General features: G+C 42.8%; 1 protein-coding gene across 7 annotated transcripts in view; it reads left to right on the forward strand.

Annotated features, from left to right (window-relative positions):
• Window positions 1–20,058, forward strand: part of OSBPL5 (oxysterol binding protein like 5) — a 196,242-nt gene that overhangs the window by 73,512 nt on the left and 102,672 nt on the right. The window contains exon 2 of one of the 7 annotated variants that reach the window (XM_084855470.1): window positions 3,572–3,727. The exons of the other annotated variants lie outside the window; for them this stretch is intronic. The gene's annotated coding sequence lies outside the window, so the exon portion shown is untranslated. The remainder of the gene's footprint in view (window positions 1–3,571; window positions 3,728–20,058) is intronic. 7 annotated transcript variants of the gene reach the window in all.

Here is a 20,058-nt window from a genome sequence, read left to right on the forward strand (position 1 = left end):
CTCCTCTGCTGAGGGAGCTGCACTGGCTGCCTATTCACTACCAGGCCAGGTTTAAGGTATTACTACTAGTGTACAAAGTCCTAAACAACTTGGGACCAGCATACCTGAGAGAGCGCCTTCTCCCTTACCACCATGCCCGGTCACTGAGGTCACTGGAGGGCATGCTCCTCATGGTTCCATGTGGACCTATGGCCCGATTGGAGTCCACCAGGAGAAGAGCCTTCAGTGTGGTGGCCCCCTTTCTTTGAAACTCCCTGCCCCTGGAGGTCAGGCAAGTACCAACACTGTTGTTTCTGGCGCCTCCTGAAAACAGCACTGTTCCAGGAGGCATTCCTTAGCAGCCATGGTTTTTATTGACATTCTGTTTTTTTTAAAAGCATAATTTGAATATAGTGTTTTAATCTTTTTATTCTTTTACTGTTTTACTTTTTATGTTTACCTCTCCGAAATCTGTTTTAGATATGGAGCTGTATACAAACAGTATAAATAAATAATAAAAAGGTACCTTCAGAGGAGGTGTTTTCCACAGGATTGCAACTGAAGGATTACATTTTAAATTCCCCTCCCTTCTCTGGATTCTCCCATCCGCTGAGGTGTGCAGGGTGACGATGAGGAATAAGACCTTTTCTGTTGTGAGGCTGTGCCTCAGACAGAGAGTCCTGCAGCACCTTAAAGACTAACAAATTTATTGTGGCACAAACTTTTGTGGACCATCTGGTGAAGTGGACTATAGTCCACAAAAGCGTATGCCATAATAAATGTGTTTGTCTTTAAGGTGCCACAAGAGTCTTTGATGTTTCTGACATGAAACAGAAGAGCATCTTTTAAGGAAGAGTATCTCCTGTGGCAGTTCTCAAATATGCCTTCCTTTCTCCTATACCCAGACAGATACACAATATAATAATGGGAAAGGAACTGTAAGCAAAATGTCTCCTTAACTGGGGACATGGCCAAAACACACACCCTCTCTCTTGCTACTGAATTTCTGCAGGAAATAGTTCAGTAACTAGGACTAGCACAAAACCTTAATGTTGAACATTGGAACTTCCTTTAATGGCCTTTTTGTATTTGGAGTCATCCTTGTCAGAATCTGAACTGGACAGGGTCCTGTACACAAACATGCAACCCCTCCCAAATCAAAAACAAAACCCAAATCCTGTCTTTTAACCAAACTGTTATTTTACTAATGCTGGGTGGTGCTCAGTAACTTCACATTTGGGTTGGTTTTTTTTAAATGTGTGTGATGAAACATGGTCGGTATATACCGTAAACATAGCATAGCCTTTTACTTCTCTGAGCTAAGCTGAAAGCATGAATTAAGAAGTGCCCTGTGTGATGAGCGAACATCTACCCTCCTTTGTCTGCCTCTCTTCCCCCATTCCATGGTTCACCATTGATGGGAAGTACACTGTTCCATCTAGTTAATTCCCCTCCCCTGGATTCCAAATAAACAATTTCTAATTGCCTATTTACATTGCAATGTCTAGTATCCTATTTGGATATTATGTATCAAGGGGGACTCAAGCAGGGAAGATTTCCTTTCCATTTGTTGCTGAACTATACTGTTTTAGTGAGAACTGATAATCTCTACAGAGTCAGGCTGTCCTTTCTTAGCTGCTTCTCTTGGTCCTTGTTGGATGTTAAGTGAAAGCAGACACAAGGGAGATGTCCTCCAAGCAAGAGGGTACGATGTGGTTTGGGAAATCCTGGGCTGACGCTATCTTGGTTCATTCACTGGTTCTGGCTGCTGCCTCATCACATCCTGGGCTCGGCCTGTGTTGGTGTCCTGCCCATTTGCACAGCAGACAAGGTAAATAGCAGAGGCAAATTATTGCATCTTCCAATGATAAGGCCAATTGCATGAGGTAATGCGAAGGGGAAGGGCTGTAGCTCATTGGTAGGGCACATATGTTACATGTAGAAGATCCCAGATTCAGGCCATGACATCTCCAGGTAAGGCTGGGAAAGACCCCTGCGTGAAACCCTGGAGAGCTACTAACAGTCAGTGTAGACAATCCTGAGCTACACAGACCAGTGGTTTGACTCGATATAAGGCAGATTCGTATACCAAAAGTTCACCAAGAATAAGGGCTAAGGGATAATGGCAGACAAGTTCTCTTTTCTGGAAGTTTCTCTGCCATTCCTCATCTTTTTGTCTAAGAACACCATATAAGCTTCCAAGGAACCTCAGGGTTACCAATAAAACAGTTTGAACCCTCTGTCTTAAAGGAACACCAGAAATTGCTTTAAAGAACTAAATAGAGGAAATATACAGGTGATGAAGCAAGAAAGATGATAGGTAGCATCACAGCAAGAGCCTTAAACAATTGGGTTATTTAATGAAGAACTGCACCACTCACTTTCTGACATATTCTTTATGAAATTACTCAGTTCATAAGTAGAGATATTTATTCATCATCATCACCAAAGCGTCAAAACATTTTTTGTTGCAAAACCTCAGGCATCCCTTGAGCCCATCTTGTACCCTGCTCTGAAATGCAGCTTGCCAACCCACCCACCCAGTATGCCCATTATAGAATCAGATGTACTACTTTGGGAACTCCCAGTCTATATGGCAGTGTTTCCAAAAGTCTGTGCAAACTCACTGTTCGATCTATGAATACATTTAGCTGACAAACTCTGGCCTAATTCTCTGGCATTTTGTACAGATAAAAACAAATCAGTAAAATAACTGCTTTCAGATGGCAAGTGAGAAAATATATTTAGCTTAATAAAAATATATTTTTTAAAAACCCTAATGTGGTTACCTTGTTTCATTTCAATTTTCCTTCCTTGTGAAAAAGACAACCCAACTTTATGTTTACTCAGATGTAAAACCCACTGGTTTCAATGGGACTTTCTCCCAAATAAGTATGCCCTGAATTGCAACTTTCAGCTACAATCCTAAAAACACCTACTTGGAAATAAATCCCACTGAATTTATTTGAACTTATTTCTGCATAAACATGCATACAGCAGGCTGTGAAACACTAATCTTTTTCCTAGATGCTTTTTTTAAGGCTGCAATCCCAATTTCACTGGGAGTAAATCCTATTCAACCCCATAGATGTAGTAGGCTTGCACTGCAAAATGCTTAAATATAGCTCTGAATATCACTATAAAGTGTAGCTAATCATGGAAGGTCACTTGTACTGACAGAACTCTCAGTTCACTTAGAGGTAATAAAAGGCTCAAAAATCATAGAACACTTTTCTTTAATTCCAGGGAAACTGCTGACATTTGATGGGCTATGATAACATTTTACTTTGCGGTCAAGCGGGTGGCCTGATTGCTTCACACTACGTGTGTTCCTCCAACATAGGACACAGGTTGACACTTGGAATCTATCCTTTTGGAGAGGAACAGCCACTTCCTTTCCCTGTAACAGTTTGCCAGGATGATGAGCCAAAGGAGAACTTACCCAACTGCCACTACAAAAATCTGTCCCCTCTCACCCAGTGCCAAAATCAGAGTAGGCCTGTTTCGCAAAAGCTCACAGAAAAATATTTTATTTCTCTCTTCTTCTCAGTCTGATACTCTTAAAACTGTGGTTTTTCATCTCTTACCATAGGCACTGAAGGCTTAGAAGTACCACTCTTTTGGAGATGATTTTCAGTTAGAAGTTTTATTTGCATGATCTCCAACTTCAAATGGCTGGTATATTACCTTTGTCTGCCAATAACAGATACAGCAGTGAAACGATCCACCTGCACTTCCTGCATCCCTGGTCAGTTCCTTGTTGTCTCGTTATTGTTTCAGCTGCCCAGTGTAATGGCTGTGAAAATTCCTCCTCTTTTTCACAAGCGCGGGGGAACTTTTACAAGATTGGTGCAGATTTGGCCCAGGCCAGAATCTATATTGGTAAAGGTCAGTTTCCAAATCTCTTGCATTTTCTAGTGCAGGTGTAGGTGACCTGGTCACCGCCAGATCTTTTGGACTGCAACTCCCACAATTCCTGGCCATTGCCCATGCTGGCTGGGGTGATGGGAGTTATAGTCCAAAACATCTGGAGGGCACCAGGTGGCCTACTGCTGCTCTGGTGTGAACAGGATTCAGATGAAGGGGCAAGGCTGTACAAATTGGTGCAGGTTTGATAATCAGTGGGTGAGATAGCCAGGGACAGCAAAAAGCCCCCACCCACCCAAATCATGTCCTTTAGCGCACCTGATTCACATTTCCTCATAGCAGTGGTTTCTATTCTCTCTTGTAAGGAAAAGTAAAGCCCTGTGCTTGAGGACACAGTTGAAGTGAAGACCTGTGGAGGCTGGTGGCTTTGATGTCAGTGAGGCTGTGAATCTGCTCTAGGTTTCAGTCAGAACTCTAAAGGAGCTATCCAGGGTGCTGAACCCATTTTGTGGATGGGGTTCAGCACCATGGGTAGCTCCTTTAGAGTTCTGACTGAAACCCAGAGCAAATTGAGAGCCCCACTGACATTGGAGCCGCCAGCCTCCGCTGATGAAGATAGATCTGCTTTCCAGCCTGACAGGGAGGTTCGGATGACCCTATCTCGTAATACACACAGGCCCTTTGCTCCAGTTTTCATGTGATCTGTGATTAAACCAGGAAGCTCCTAATAAACTATCATTTCCATGGTTTTAAATTCTGGCTTGTTCCAAAGTTGGTAACACTGGGTTTTATCAAAAGTTAGTCTAACTTCAGTCCCGTTCATTTCAACGGGTCTGTTCTAAGTAGGATTAACATTGGATACATCCCCAAGGGTTGGGCCCAGACTTAGTCATGGTTAGTGTGGACTCATTGCAATCAATGGGACATAAGATAGTCATGACTCACATGTCCCATTGATTTCAGTGGGTCTACTCTAAGCATGACTAACTCTGGATCCAAGCCAATAGTTTCCTGGTTCAGTCAGTGGGAAACTATGGTTAATTGAAGACTTTCTGGTTTGTTTGCTGGCTGTGTGGAGGGGAGGAGTAGAGGGGCTGCATGCATGGGTAAAAGGCTCATGCATAGCTTAATCTGAGAGGTGATCATCTGGATAGCCCAACCATCACTGATTAAGGGCTTTTCTATATGAGGCATTTTTCATGCGCTCATCATTCCCTACTCACAGTTGTTAACAGGTTCTTTAGACGACAACGTGACCCTCCAGATTTGGAAACAGCTCTTTCGGCGAGTTTTCGTTAGAGCGAGGAAAATGTGGCATTTAATTGTGACAGTGAAAGAACATGTGATTTCCTCTTGTGTATTTGCGCTATTCTGCTATTCCACAGTGTCACCTAGAGGTTGTGTAACAGAAAAGCAGGAAAGGAAATGCTGTTCATATAGTGCTCCAATCTCAGTTCTGTGACAAAACTGAAAGTAGATACAGCCGATTAACAGCCTTGTGGAGAAAGTCTTGCAGTGGCATGTGTTTATATGCAGAATTCATCCCAGGGGCTGATGCAATATACAAGTCCTTTGTCCATACACAAATGCACATTACACACATACTACCATAGTACTACTTTTTCTATTTGCTTTATGTTTACTTTGGATTGATGTTTGTAGTAAAAGATGCCAGTTTAGATTGGAGCATGTTCTTTAAGTACTGCAGGTTGCCTTCCCTTTGTGCAAATAATAGCTAAATTGTTCTTAACCAGATCCTTTGATTATTTGCTTCTCATCATAATGTCTTTGCCTTGTTGTTGTTCAGTCGTTCAGTCATGTCTGACTCTTCGTGACCCCATGGACCATAGCAGTCCAGGGGACTCGTAAGAGTCTTCTCCAGCACCACAGTTCGAAAGCATCAATTCTTCGGCGCTCAGCCTTCCTTATAGTCCAGCTCTCACAGCCATACGTTACTACTGGGAAAACAATAGCTTTGATTATACGGACCTTGGTCGGCAAGGTGATGTCTTTGCTTCTTACTATGCTGTCGAGGTTTGCCATAGCTGTCCTCCCAAGGAGCAAGCGTCTTTTAATTTCATGGCTACAGTCACCGTCTGCGGTGATCTTAGAGCCCAAGAAAGTAAAATCTGTCACTGCTTCCATTTCTTCCCCTTCCATATGCCAGGAAGTGATGGGGCCAGATGCCATGACCTGAGTTTTTTTAATGCTGAGTTTCAAACCAGCTTTTGCACTCTCCTCTTTCACCCTCAACAAGAGGCTGTTTAGATCCTCTTCGCTTTCTGCCATGAGGGTGGTATCATCTGCATATCTGAGGTTGTTGATTACTCTCCCGGCAATCTTACTTCCGACCTGTGATTCATCCAACCCGGCGTTTCTCATGATGTACTCTGCATATAAGTTAAATAAGCAGGGCGACAATATGCAGCCTTGTCGTACTCCTTTCCCAATTTTGAACCACTCGGTTGTTCCATGTCTGGTTCTTACTGTTGCTTCTTGACCCTCGTACAGGTTTCTCAGGAGACAGGTAAGGTGGTCTGGTACTCCCATCTCTTTCAGAATTTGCCACAGTTTGTTGTGATCCACACAATCAAAGGCTTTAGCGTAGTCAATGAAGCAGAAATAGACGTTTTTGCCTAGCCACATTCAAACTTGGATATCATCATGTTGTCCTGGATGTATAGGGCCTCTCCAATCTGCTTCTGCTTCAAGCTGTTCAACAACAACAAAACTACCACTCTTTTGAAGATGATTCATACATTCCAGAGTCCCCTGCCAAACTGGTAAACCACAGAAGCAACATATAAAACCGGAAACAGAAACAAGTTTTCTGTTGGAGTCAGACTCTTGTTAGTGCTGCTGTACAGAGCACAGCTGTAGTTAACAGTGGACCAATGTTTTTCCCTTAAAGACGGGCAGAATATTTTCAGTCTTTGCAGCTGGAAAATGTAAGGAAAAATTGAAACCAGCAGATTTTCCCATTAATATTAGAAACAGCAGATTTATTAACAATTCAATCGAGGTTCTTACAGGTTAGGTTAAGAATCAAAACCCTTATTTACAGTTGGGATGTCACTGCTGCTATCTAACACCCATTTTTGAGAGCAGTGATTGCACATTTTCTAGGCAGACATCTGCAACATCCTCTGATGCTCTCCCTGATTTTTCCCACCACCACGACCACCACCACCACATCTATCTGAGGCCATCAGTGGCTACCAGTCCTGATGGCTATATGCTACCTCCAGTATCAGAGGCAGTGACACCAGTTGCTGGGGGATATGGGGAGGAGGGTTCTGTTGCATTCATGTCCTACTTATGGTTTCCCATGGGCAGCTAGCTGGCCACTGTGTGAACAGAATGCTGGACTAGATAGATCCTTGGTCTGATCCAGCAGGGCTGTTCTTACGTTCTTATTTGATTTATAATAGTATATTTAGGCATGATGCCGATGAGTTATGAGAGGGCTGAGGGCATGACAGCAGACTTTGGGCAGAGAGATTTCAAGGTAGTATGACACTCAGAAAGGAACAGGTGATGATGTTCTTGCCACTAGCTGTACCCAGCACAATACGTGTAAATGATTGCTACAGATGGGAGAACCAGTGCAAGAGGAGGCAAGAACTTACTTTGCTATGATATTTTAGGATGTGATGTGATGTGTGTGTGTGTGTGTGTATGTATAGACTAGCCTTCCCCAACCTGGTGCCCTCCAAATGTGTTGGACTACAGATCCTATCATCCAGTGGCCATGCTGGTTGAGGACAATGGATGGATCTAGATTGTCATCTTGATGAAAAGCATACATGCATAGTTTTGGCAAGTACATTGATAATAAATATCTTTGGGACTGGGCTTCACCTTTCTGCGTGCCATTGCTGCAGTTCTGTATTGTTTTGTTTTGCTTTTCATAGCAAAGGTAGGTGCATATGGCTGATCTGTAGTAAACAGAGGAGTGACTGACTTAGTTTACTCACTGTGGCTTTGAAATCGGTGAGTTATGTGGCAGAGAGCTGGAATTTAGTCTTTGTGGAGCTGGTAGCTCTTGAGAATGGTGCACACAGCTTTTGTATCTCAACAAACAAACCTCTTTTGGACGACCTCAAGGCCATTAAAACTTCTGTTTTGCTAGTCAGCAACTAAATTTTCACAGGTGCCATATTTTGAACTGAGCAAGTCAGGAACGCCAGCAGCACTAGGTCGCTCCCACACAAGCCACGACAGAGCCATAAGCAAAGGGCTCAGCATCAGAGGCTTCGGTAGTAATATTGTAACAAGCTCACAACTTGTCTATGCCTTAGCTTGTAGACTGGAGTGATCAGCTGAGGTGCATACGGGGAAGGACTAGGTACTTAGGACTCTCTTCTTAGGACTTTAAAAATATTCTGTAATTAGTTATTTTTACTGGGGTGCTGCAAAGCAAAGTGCTACCTTCCAGCACCACCTTTATTTGGATTCAAAAGAGTGGTTTTGCGTTTTGGAACTCAGACCCCACCTCTGCTTTGCACTAGGTAAGTTACTTTCCTTTTAATCTCACCATTTGTTTTCTGGGAAACAAGTGTTTTGTGACCAGCCAGGCCCACCATGGCAGCCATTTTGTGAGAGCAACCACAACACTCTCTCAAAATTCTGAATGTGCCCACTGATCCCAAAATGGGCAGCGGGGTGGGGGGGGGGCTGTGAAGGAGATATAAACAGAAATTCTGAACCTACAGTGTTCCCAGCCTAAAGAAGCAGTGGTTACATTTTGGGGTGACCAATCTTCAGAATGGGGGAGGGGACAAGCATGGGATCCTGTTCTCATGATGAGCTTCTCACCAAAACATTTATTCTAGATGAAAGACCCCAAGCTGAACCAAAGCTGTTGCTTTTAAGCCCAGCATTCTCTTCCATACATCTCTCCCCAGGGACAGCATGATTTGAGATTTGCCCTGGATGTGCAGTTCTTCCCTACTGGGGCAAAAGCCATGTAGAGTTATGCCTCCTGCATTTGTCTCCTCTCCAGTACTTAAAGAGCCGTGGCAGGATCTGAACTATAAACATAAGATATTCTGCTGCAAGCATATTCTTTCAATTTCCTCCTCTGGCATGTGAAAGAAGACGGAGAGGAGCACGCAAACAACTCGTTCTCGTAGCAGGAGACCAATGGCCCTTCTGTGATTATTACACACCATCTTATATCAAATGCAGCTTGTATAACCTGAGATATATGTTATATGTGACAACAATATCTCTGAGTATTCTTAGGACTGCAAAGCAAACTAACACTTCTCATCCCTATATTTCCGTGGATCTAGGCCTCCTTGTTCCTCATCCCAGGGAGCTGCTTCTCTTCCTGGATGGGATTCCTTAATTGTGTTAGGCCTTCCTGCCCTTTTCATTGCCACGACTCACCGTATCTTTTTTACGGAAAAGATCATCATCTTTTCATCTTAATGAAATAATCATCTTAATGAAGATAATCATCTTAATGAAGATAATCATCTTCATCATCATGAACCTCAGCTCCCTTCTTTTCTGTTGCTATCGTGTTTTGTCTACGTTAAATACAGTACAAGGCTCAAAGTGCTGCAATGAAATGGAAATGAGCTCTGTGCTGACTGTGCGTGTGTGGGGGGTGGGGGGGTGGCAGTCTTATATAATAGACAATAACACATTAGCAAAGAACTGAAGTATTGTGTCAGTTAGAGAACTGTGCTGAAGTTGCAGTTGGGCTTAAACAGGCTTTCTCAGAGACCTGCTGCACAGCACTTACCGCTAAGTGGCAAGGTGACATGATAATTGCAAATGAAAGTGCTATTTTAAAATTGTTTGCCTCCGAAACCACAGCTGGCTAAATCCTGTAGGAAATGTTGGAGCTGTGGAATATGAAGTATGTGAGACACCTAAGATACTGCCTCCTCACCTATGTCTACATTTGATCAAGAGCTCCACCTGAGGCCCTCTTCTCATGTTAACCTGCGTGGCTCCTCATGTCATTTGGGCAGGGCTGGCCCAAGACATTTTGCTGCCTGAGGCAGAGCAGCGAATGACCTTCCCAGCCCATCCACCAAAGTGAAGGTGCCCATGGCTAGCCAAGTCATTTTGGCATCTGCAGCAGGAAATCCCACAGGCACTTCTCCCTGTAATAGTACAATAATAATCAATGCCTAACTTGTGACTGTATCATGACACCCAAAAGCTGCTGCCTGAGACAGCCACCGCACTCTGCCTAATGGCAGGGCCAGACCAGCTAATATCAGAGGACCTGTGTCATCTGGAAGTTCCTCCCCGTGCCAACATCGCCCCAGTTTCCAGGAGGGTCCTCCCAATTGGCCCTGGTTTCAAGGAAGGAGCCACACTGTAGCAGCTCCTGCCCTGTGATGTAGCATAAGAGACCCTCAGTCAATACTCACAGGGCACCATTAGAACATTACATGAATATAGAGGGAGTTCTCAGTGGCGGAACATTCCCCCAAATGCCAAGTCTGTGCATCGTTTCATGGCGTAGCATAATGATTTGATTCAGGCTGACTTAAAAACCAAACCAAGCACTTGTTTGTTTTTAAATAATTTTTGATCATCATGTACAAAAACCACGAGTAACATAATAACGAGATAAGAGGGAGAAAGGGTCTGAGGTTATTAGTAATGGAAAGATCACAGACTATATTGTACAGGTATAAATTAAAACTCAACAAACAAAAGGAGAAGCAAACTTTTGGATAACAACATATGAACAAAAGATTGGTAGATTCCTGTAGTAGTGAAATGGTGGCGCTGTGATCTGGGAGCTTTTGACCATATAGTTCAGGCATTAGTTGTTGCTGTTGTTGCTCAGTCGTTCAGTCGTGTCCGACTCTTCGTGACCGCATGGACCATAGCACGCCAGGCCTTCCTGTCCTCCGCTCTCTCCCGGAGTGTGCTCAAGTTCATATTCATTGCATCGGTTATGCTATCTAGCCATCTCATCCTCTGCCGTCCCCTTTTCCTTTTGCCTTCAATCTTTCCCAGCATCAGGGTCTTTTCCATGGAGTTTTCTCTTCGCATTGGCATTAGTACCATGCAGCATAAAAAGAGGCCAGTTTCTCTTGTCCCTTAACTTGACAAAAATAGTGGGTAATCTTTTCCAGTTCAGGTTGACCTTTGGCAGCCAGAGTTAAGCTTGTAGAGGTATTTTGTTGTTGTTGTTTTTAGCATGTTTTATGTTTATAGCTATCTGTTTTTAATAATTGTATATACATTGCCTACTGTGCCTTTTGGGTAGGCCATTGTCATAAATAAATGGTTGCTGTAAACCCCAGCTATTTAGATTTGAAAGTGGTGGTGGGGAATGCAATACTGAACTCAGAGTAAGGAAGGTTTCCCTTGTTATAGTTTTTTCAGATAATTTCTGAAGGCAGTGCCAACATGTATTTCCTATCTATCTATCTATCTATCTATCTATCTATCTATCTATGATTGGAGTAATTTTAAATTCCTAGATGCCAGCACAGACATTTAGACAGCCAAGTGCCTAGAATTTTTTCAGATGAGTTCAATTCTGAACTTCTGAGAAAGGCCTACATAGCTCAAGAAACCAGGAATTCTGGGCAAACCTTGTGCTGTTCTCGGAGGTATCTCCCAGGTAATGTTTTGTTTAGACATGGGAATGACTTGTGAAAACGCTTCCATGGCTTAGTTTAAAAAACAACAACCACATACAATGATGATGCCCTAAGAAGCTTGAAATAGAAGCTTACCTCCGAATAGGTGCTAACAAATACTTAATTCCTAGATGGCAATCCTCTCTCACAATAAGCAGAAAATTGCAGGGCATATAAAAGAACCATGGATTGTGAACATAGTGTTGCCTTTGTTTCTTTAAGATTTAGGGGCAAGGTTAGTTAGTGACCAGTCATCATGGCACAATTCTCTCCTGGGCCTGTGTACACAATTAACACATATGCAGTGGATAACCCACACAACATAATGATCCCAGGGATTCAGTGGCTAAACATCAGGGTAAGACAACCTACAGCAGGTTGCCTTGATATTATTTATATTTTGAGTTGATGAATGTGGGGGAACCTTGCTTTGAATTAGGCATTGTTAGCTGTTTTTTCAGTTAGAAATAAACCAGTAGAGTCTGCAACAAAGTGTTGCAGTGTATACTCCCTCCTAGCAGGAAGGCTCCTGTTCAGGGTTATAGCCAGCCATTCCTTCCATGCAGGGGATTCCATTCTTCCATGGCCCCTGCCCTAGTTCTGTTTTTCTTTTCCAACTGTGACTCTATGTTCTGTGGCTACTGAGCATGCTCAGTCCTTATCAGGCTGCGGGGGAGGGGGGTTGCCCACTTAATTATACGTAAAAAAAAAGATTTATTGTACTTTCACAAGCATTGTGGTTTCCCCAAGCATATTGACACATCCTTCTTGTTTCTCAGTGATCCATTTTTGGCAGCACAGACCACCTGAGTTCACTGTTGGAAGGAGTGATGGTGTCCTATCTTGCCAAGCTTGGCTGTGCACAAAAGAGGAGAACCGACTAGTGGATATCCTTTATAAGAACAGTGAAATATTCCCGCAGTTTCGGTGGGTTGGTTGGATGCTGAGCTCCATTGGGGGCTGTTAGCAGTGAGACTCTAGAGATACTACTCAGATGTTATCAAGCAAAAAATTAATCCCCCTTTCACATGACATAAGTAACCTGCACACATTGTTTATGTTTAAAGCATCACCTCTGACTGAAAGAACAATAAATATTTCCCAAACTTTACAAATGATAGACTGACTTTCACAAATGTCAAGCACAAAAAGCCTTCATTTCCTTAAGTGGAGGCGGTGAGTGCTGCATGATTTTTTAAATGCCTCTCTGCTAGATCAGTTCCCACACTGTAAAAGTAATACGTCTTTAGGGGAAAGGCTAGCTGTGGGAAGAAATATTACAGTAATTAGTTTTTCTACTATACCAGAAAATCTTGCCTTCAGTGCCAACAGAGTGCTTGCTTTCTCTCGTGTTCTAGCAGCCCTGCCTTTGGTACCTTTGAGATGTTTTTGCAACAGAATGGTTATGGATTGCCTCTAAAACTGAACTGAAAGAGAGGGGCATTCTGGACAGTTGGATTTTTAAAAATAGAGTTATGGAGCTGCCGCTTCTGAGCAGCAGATTTACATTCATCCTTGTGTTTCCTCCAAAGAAAATGTGAAAAGGGCAGTGAGAAAAATAAATATTTGTTGTACTTGTTGTTAATCTGACTGCATTGGGGCTAGTGCCACTTTTGAAACTGCGTTCACTGCTGTAGATCTACCCTCCCTGACACAACTGCAGTGCTGGCCTTTTTTCTCTTGTAACGAGCCTTCATCAACACTAACTTTTGCACACTTGCACTTCCTCTTCTTCTGCTTGTTTTGAACATGTTCTGCTGAGGCCACGGATCTGAAGCCACACATAGATGCTTGTGGTCCAAATCCAATCCCATGAGTTATCTGAGTTGAAAAGTCATTTTCTGGTATCATGGTGATGGGACAACTCATCCCTGTTCACCTGCATCCAGAGCTGGAACCAAGCCAGCAGGGTCTTGGGCACCACTGTGCAAATGGTCCCTATTCTCCTCCCCAGCTCTGCTGTGCTTTGCAAGGACCATTACATGGAACCACTTGGGCCAGAGGTAGCTGCTGGCGGTGGCAGCGGTGGCGGCTGTTGTTGTTTTTGATGATATATTTATACCACTACAGTTTGAGCATCCATAGGATCAAGGTGGCCAATTCCACAGCATCTGCATTTGCACATCAGGCTAAACCACATTATTCCATAGCAAGATCTCTTTAACAGTTCTTCTGAATCAGTGTTGCTTGACTCAACTTTAACCTATGGGTAATTTTTTTCCTCATTGACAGGCTTTATAATGTGCTCCTGCTGTGTTCCTTTATCTCAGGGCTACCAAAGGGTGTTTTAGTATGGGTGGGCACTGATATATTTGGAAACTATCCCAACAATACAACTGGGATGGGCTAACTGGTGATAATAAGGAATATATAAAAGAATATCTGAAAATATAATTTTATGTGTGCAAGCGAAAAACATAGATCAAAACAACAGAGGAAGGTACAATATTAATGTGCTGTAATGTCCTACAATACCAGAAGTAACCAGTACCAAGTAGAACCAAAACTGAACACGTTTTGACACAAAGTCTTCATCAGTGATCTAGCACATTAGAAATGGTCTAGTATGTAAAAGCTATATCAGAAAGCAAGAAAGCCTATATATACAGACACATTTTACAGGCCAAGTGCCTTGCAACTGCAAGCAACAAAGGACACTCCAGTGTCTAAACCTGTGGATATAAAAACAAATTTATATTTTAAAAGGTTAAAAAAAACCTATTTAAATGTGTATTGAAATACACAAGTATGTTTAATTAAAAACTTTCCAATTAATGGACCTTGCCAGACCTGAGTTGATATATATACATGCCAAAGCATGTGCATATCACAATGGAAAGGCTGAAAGGGGGCCCGAGGCTCCACTATAAGTAATTCATGCTGAGGAAGGCAAGGAAGTGCAGTAATCCTAAAAGGCAAATATATGAAAAGTATAACAACCCAGAAGTATATTAAAATACACAATTTCTCATACATAAAAACATCATACATTCAGAAGGTTAAACTAGAAGCTTATGGGGTCCCTCCAGAGGCTTCCCTGGCAGGGTCCTTCAAGCTATCCACACTTGGACTAGCCTGTTCAGATTTATCTAGATAACTGGGATGATTGTGGTCAAGATGTAGCACCTACAGCAGTGAGCTCAAACTGTCTGAGATCTATTAACATCATTTGGTGTTGTTGACACGCTACTCTGCCCCCAGAATCCCACCCTCCCCACTGATGGGTCTGACCCTACCACTTGCCAGTCAATCTGTTTAAGTGGAATCATAAAACTGTCTTTGCCACAGTTGGTAGGGAACACAGTCTTGACAGTGAATTGAAGAGAAGTTTGACTTCCCTGGTAGAAAAGGCAGTAGAACCTCACTGGTGAATTCATTGCTGCTCTCGGCCACGAGGTGACTTGATTCAGAAGCAATCCACCTTTGCTTCCACGAAGCAATCCACAACAACATAAGATACCCAGTAGCATTCTAAGTCCAATTCAACATCAACAAATTAGTGGATGAGTCAGCTGGGTGGACTGAAGTCAGGCAGGGTGCAGTCAGATGCATTTAGCTGTCACTTCTCACAGAAAGGTCTTGGAATTTAAAAGAACCACCATTTTGGAAACGGCTGTGAGTCCCAGGGTCTTTGGCTTTTCCAGATCCAGGCAAAGTAAACACAGTCATTCCAAGTATGCATAGGAAAATAGGAAAGGTACATGTATTGCCCAACATGGTTATTTCTTTCCAAAGAGATTAGAGGCCTAACTGTGGTTTATTATGTATTAATCATCCAGGAGAAACCTGAAGCTGATAGGAAAATATGTTAATACCTGCTTCCTAATTAGGTATCATCCAGATAGATAATGCATGTTGTCTCTCATTTGTGTTTGAGACTTAACTGCAAACTGATGCAGCTCGTAAGTAGAACGCATCTTATTACCTCAGCTCTGAAGGTCTTTACAATGTGAACGGATATATACAAGATGGTAGCAAAGATATATCTAAGATGGTAGCAAAGTAGTTAAGGCCTTTCCTCTTTCATTATCTATTTGGGAGTTCAACAGTATCCACTCAGGCTGCAATCCTCTACTCACTTACCTGGGAGCAAACCCCATTGAAGTGGGACTTCTGAGTGGACATCTCTATGGTGTCAAAGTCACTACTCTGTGCAGTGGGCAAAGTTGGCCATGAGCAATTCAAAGGAAGCAATGAAAGCAAGCTAACACAGTGAGCAAAGAGGTATTGTTGTTGTTGTTGTTCAGTCGTTCAGTCGTGTCCGACTCTTCGTGACCCCATGGACCATAGCACGCCAGGCCTTCCTGTCCTGCGCTCTCTCCTGGAGCGTGCTCAAGTTCATATTCATTGCATCCGTGATGCTATCTAGCCATCTCATCCTCTGCCGTCCCCTTCTCCTTTTGCCTTCAGTCTTTCCCAGCATCAGGGTCTTTTCCAGGGAGTTTTCTCTTCGCATTAGGTGGCCAAAATATTGGAGCTTCAGCTTCATTATCTGTCCTTCCAATGAGCACTCAGGGCTGATTTCCTTTAGGATGGACTGATTTGACCTCCTTGCAGTCCAGGGGACTCGTAAGAGTCTTCTCCAGCACCACAGTTCGAAAGCATCAATTCTTCGGCGCTCAGCCTTCCTTATAGTCCAGCTCTCACAGCCATACATTACTACTGGGAAAACCATAGCTTTGATTAGACGGACCTTTGTTGGCAAGGTGATGTCTCTGCTTCTTACTATGCTGTCTAGGTTTGCCATAGCTTTCCTCCCAAGGAGCAAGCGTCTTTTAATTTCATGGCTACAGTCACCGTCTGCGGTGAGGTATGGCTAGAAGATTAAGGAAATAATTATATACATAAACATACTTTAAGATTTTAATTTGGGATTTCCTCTTCAAATTAATAACCAAAGTATCACTGGATCATGTGAACAAACTCTCATACTGAGTAGAGTTTCTCTCCCTTGTATGACCCAGAGAAGGGTCTCCATGTTCTTTGAGGCTGGAGAGAGCAATTTGCACATGGCTAAATCCTCCCACATGAATTTCAGTAGCATCCTTCAGGCAAGAGTTTCTATGACTGTCGAAATCTTCTGTTCTAATGAAAGCATCTCATGTCCCAACAGGTATTTTGGGTTTCGTCAGACTGATACTGTCGAGTGAACGTGATGGTGTCTCTCTGTCCTCATTTCTGTTCTTATCTGCAGTGCTTTGCAGATGAAAGCAAAGTCCTATGAATGCTTTGTTACTGCATTTATTTATTTATCTGACTTGTAGCTTGCCTCTTCCTGAAGCCTGAGCGGGTGGGGTGAATGAAAAGAGGACCTATAGTTCAGTAGGAGAGTACATGCTTGTATGTAGGTTCAGTCCCTCTTTACCTCCAGAGGAAAAGACATCTGCTTGATGTCTTGTAAATCTGGAGGCTTATCAGAGTAAGCAGCACTGGGCATCAATGATCTGGTGGCAAAAGCAAATATAATATCCCATAACACTTTCAGATTAAGGTCCAATACAAAACTAAAAACATTACAAACACTAACCACCCAACTTTTTCTGGTAAAACTTCAGCCCTCCAAAAAACCCAGTCCAAATAGAAAGCTTCTACACTTTCAAATTCTGCTTGCATCACTGAGGGGCAAGAGTTTCACAGGTGGGGGCAGCCACCAAGAATGCCTCTCCATGTTTTTAGAACATAGTGCATAGAATGATAGTATTGTTCAGGGGACGCTGTTAGTCAGTTTTAGAGATAAGGCATAGTGAAGGCAGTGATCTTTAGTCAATATGGCTGTGATAAATCCCTATGTGCTGATGTAGCTCAACAGTGCCCCTAGAGCATCTGGTAATTTGGAATCCTGCTGGGAAGTCTGACCTTTGTCCAAATACACATCCAGAAGTTTGTCCCTTTTTCATAATAACCCATATAGTTGGAATTGACCGGCTTTTTTGAGATACAAGTTTAGAGTCATGAAGAAGGTAGGTCCTGCTGCTAAGTAATTTTCTGATTTGCTGGCTGAGACCACTTATATCAGGAATGGAGGCTATCACATGATTAGGCAAAACAAGTTTCTGCTATGGAGCTTTCACTGATCTCAAATTCCCATAAATATGTGAGACTTGCTCTCACTCTGAGTCTTCCAGTCAGGAGGCCAAAGATGCTCTTTTTCAGGCTCTCCGTTCTGCCAGGAGAATATTTGAGTAGGTAACATGCAACTGCCTAAGTTAGATTGACCTTATTGCTTTGATTTTGGATTCTGCATATTTGATTGTTGCCTTTCCTTGTTCTCCCCCCCCCCTCCCCGCCAACACGTTCTTTATATATGTGGACATCTGGTTACATTGTTTTAAAAGAGAATGTCTCACTAAAGCCTTCCCGTCATGCAGAACTGCATGGTTGCTAAGCTACTCATTGTGTTCTTAGGATATGTTGCTAGGTTTTGTTAAGTTCTGTGTCTTCTGGGCTTTGAAAAAGTAAATTCAAAGTGCCTCCCTTCTTATTTTTTCCTAGAGTTGAGCTGAATGGAAGGGTCCTTGGCAATAAGGCTTAGGAACTCTGCAAGCAGCTGGGCAGACTAGAGGGTGACAGGAGGTGAATCTTACCGGTGGCAGCCTATTGTAATTCTTTGGGGGCTGGGGAACCCTTGTAAAGAAGGGGATCTGCCAGTAGGGAAAGTTACCCCTCTTCATGGATCTGTAGCAGCAGCAAAGCTTTTAGGGCTTCACTGGTCAAAATTGGCACCTTGAAATCAAATATTGGAAGTCCATAGGAAGTCAGTTCCAGCACACTCCATCTCTTAGCATTTCAAGTGTCAGGTAATCATAAAACATTCCTGACACAGCACAGGGAGGATTTGCCATATTTGTTTCTGATTACATAATGGCTGATTGTTCACTGGAACATAACTGGAAGAGCAAGCTGGAGTGTATAGTAAACAATAGTTGCAACAAACAGATCCTGAAACCTTTTGAATGATCACATTAAGATTGGATGAGAGAAAGCCAAGTGACAAGTTTGTAAGTTTTCTAAAAGAATATAATGCTCCTTTGTTTGGTCACTGATGCAACATTTAGCAAAGCTTTCCCCAATCTGGTCCCCTCCAGGTGGTTTTCACTACAATTCCCATCAGCCCCAGCCAGCATGGCCAATGGTCAAGAATGCTGGGGGCTGTAGTCTAAAACATCTGGAGCAAATGTTGCTTTATTGTTTATATTAGTTACCCTCTTGGTATCAGTGGGCAGGCTTTTAAGACCTGCTATTCAAAGGCTTGCAAAAATCATGTTGACAGAGCCTAATGGGTTCCACCTGTGAATGACACCTCTATTTAATTTAATTAGTGTATTTATTTAATGTTGGTATCAGTGTTTCTGGACTTGCCTGACCGCATTTTTCTAAAAAGCCAAGATCAAGCAGACTGTGTGTGCATTGTAAGGTCATGGCTAAGTGAAGCATTTTCACTTTATCACCTTTTGATTGCACTTTCTCTGGTTTGAAAGATTCCGTGACCTTAGCAAGCACTTTTTCCTTTCAATTACCCACGTTTTAAGAATCATCCCCCCATTTTTGCTTACTTCCATTGCTTTTGTACTTTTCCATTAGCATTTCTCAATCCCAGCTGTGTGCAGAGAGTGCAGTTCTATTTTTACTGTTGATTTTAGCTGATCCTAATTAGAAATCCCATATAGTGATTACAGTCTTGCTAGCAGTGTGGTCAGATATAAAAGAAGAGTGGAAGTGAATATTTCTGCTGTCTATTTTAGGGAAAAAGTTAATTTTAGCTTCATTGTTGCAACCCTAAATTCCAGCCCTGGTAGCAAGCAGCATTTAGTTGTGATACACACGCACAAAACCCAGGGGAGGAATAAGATTGGCTGTTTTCTGGAATGATGCTAAGGATGCCTTTTAGTCAGGGGTTCATGGACTTGAGAACATTGCTGGTGAAAATACAAGGGAGCTATTTTTAAATCAAATATTGGCCATCCCCAGCTGTTGTATTCCAGATATATTGGTCTACCACTCCCATTATGCTGGCAGGGGATTATGGGAGTCTCTGGAAAAGACCCTGATGCTGGGAAAGACTGAAGGCAAAAGGAGAAGGGGATGGCAGAGGATGAGATGGCTAGATAGCATCACCGATGCAATGAATATGAACTTGAGCACGCTCCGGGAGAGAGCGCAGGACAGGAAGGCCTGGCGTGCTATGGTCCATGGGGTCACGAAGAGTCGGACACGACTGAACAACAAAAAAGTCTAATACATCTGGTGGGCATGAGGTTGGGAAAGGCTGAAATATATATTATTCTATCCAACTTAGGTCCTTACACAGGAATTAAAGATGCAGAAAATTTAAAAACAGATCTAAGCATCATTTGTTTAAAAACCCCACCTCTGATTCTTAGTTGTTTCAGGTTATCAGCCTCCTTTTTTCTTAGAGAGGATCTCCCTTTTACACCTGTATGACACACAATGGGGTTGGCATAAATGCAGCTGGACAGCTTTTCATAGCATGGAGACTTACACCTGTTGAATGTCTGCCTGTCAGGCAGCTGTTAAAGGTACAGAGCCTTTGTGAAGAAGAAAGGTGGAAACCCTGTGGTGGGCTAAA

The sequence above is a fragment of the Heloderma suspectum genome, chromosome 1, assembly GCF_057233095.1.
Source record: "Heloderma suspectum isolate Gila_16-S chromosome 1, 16-S_ref, whole genome shotgun sequence".
NCBI classification, from domain to species: domain Eukaryota; kingdom Metazoa; phylum Chordata; class Lepidosauria; order Squamata; family Helodermatidae; genus Heloderma; species Heloderma suspectum.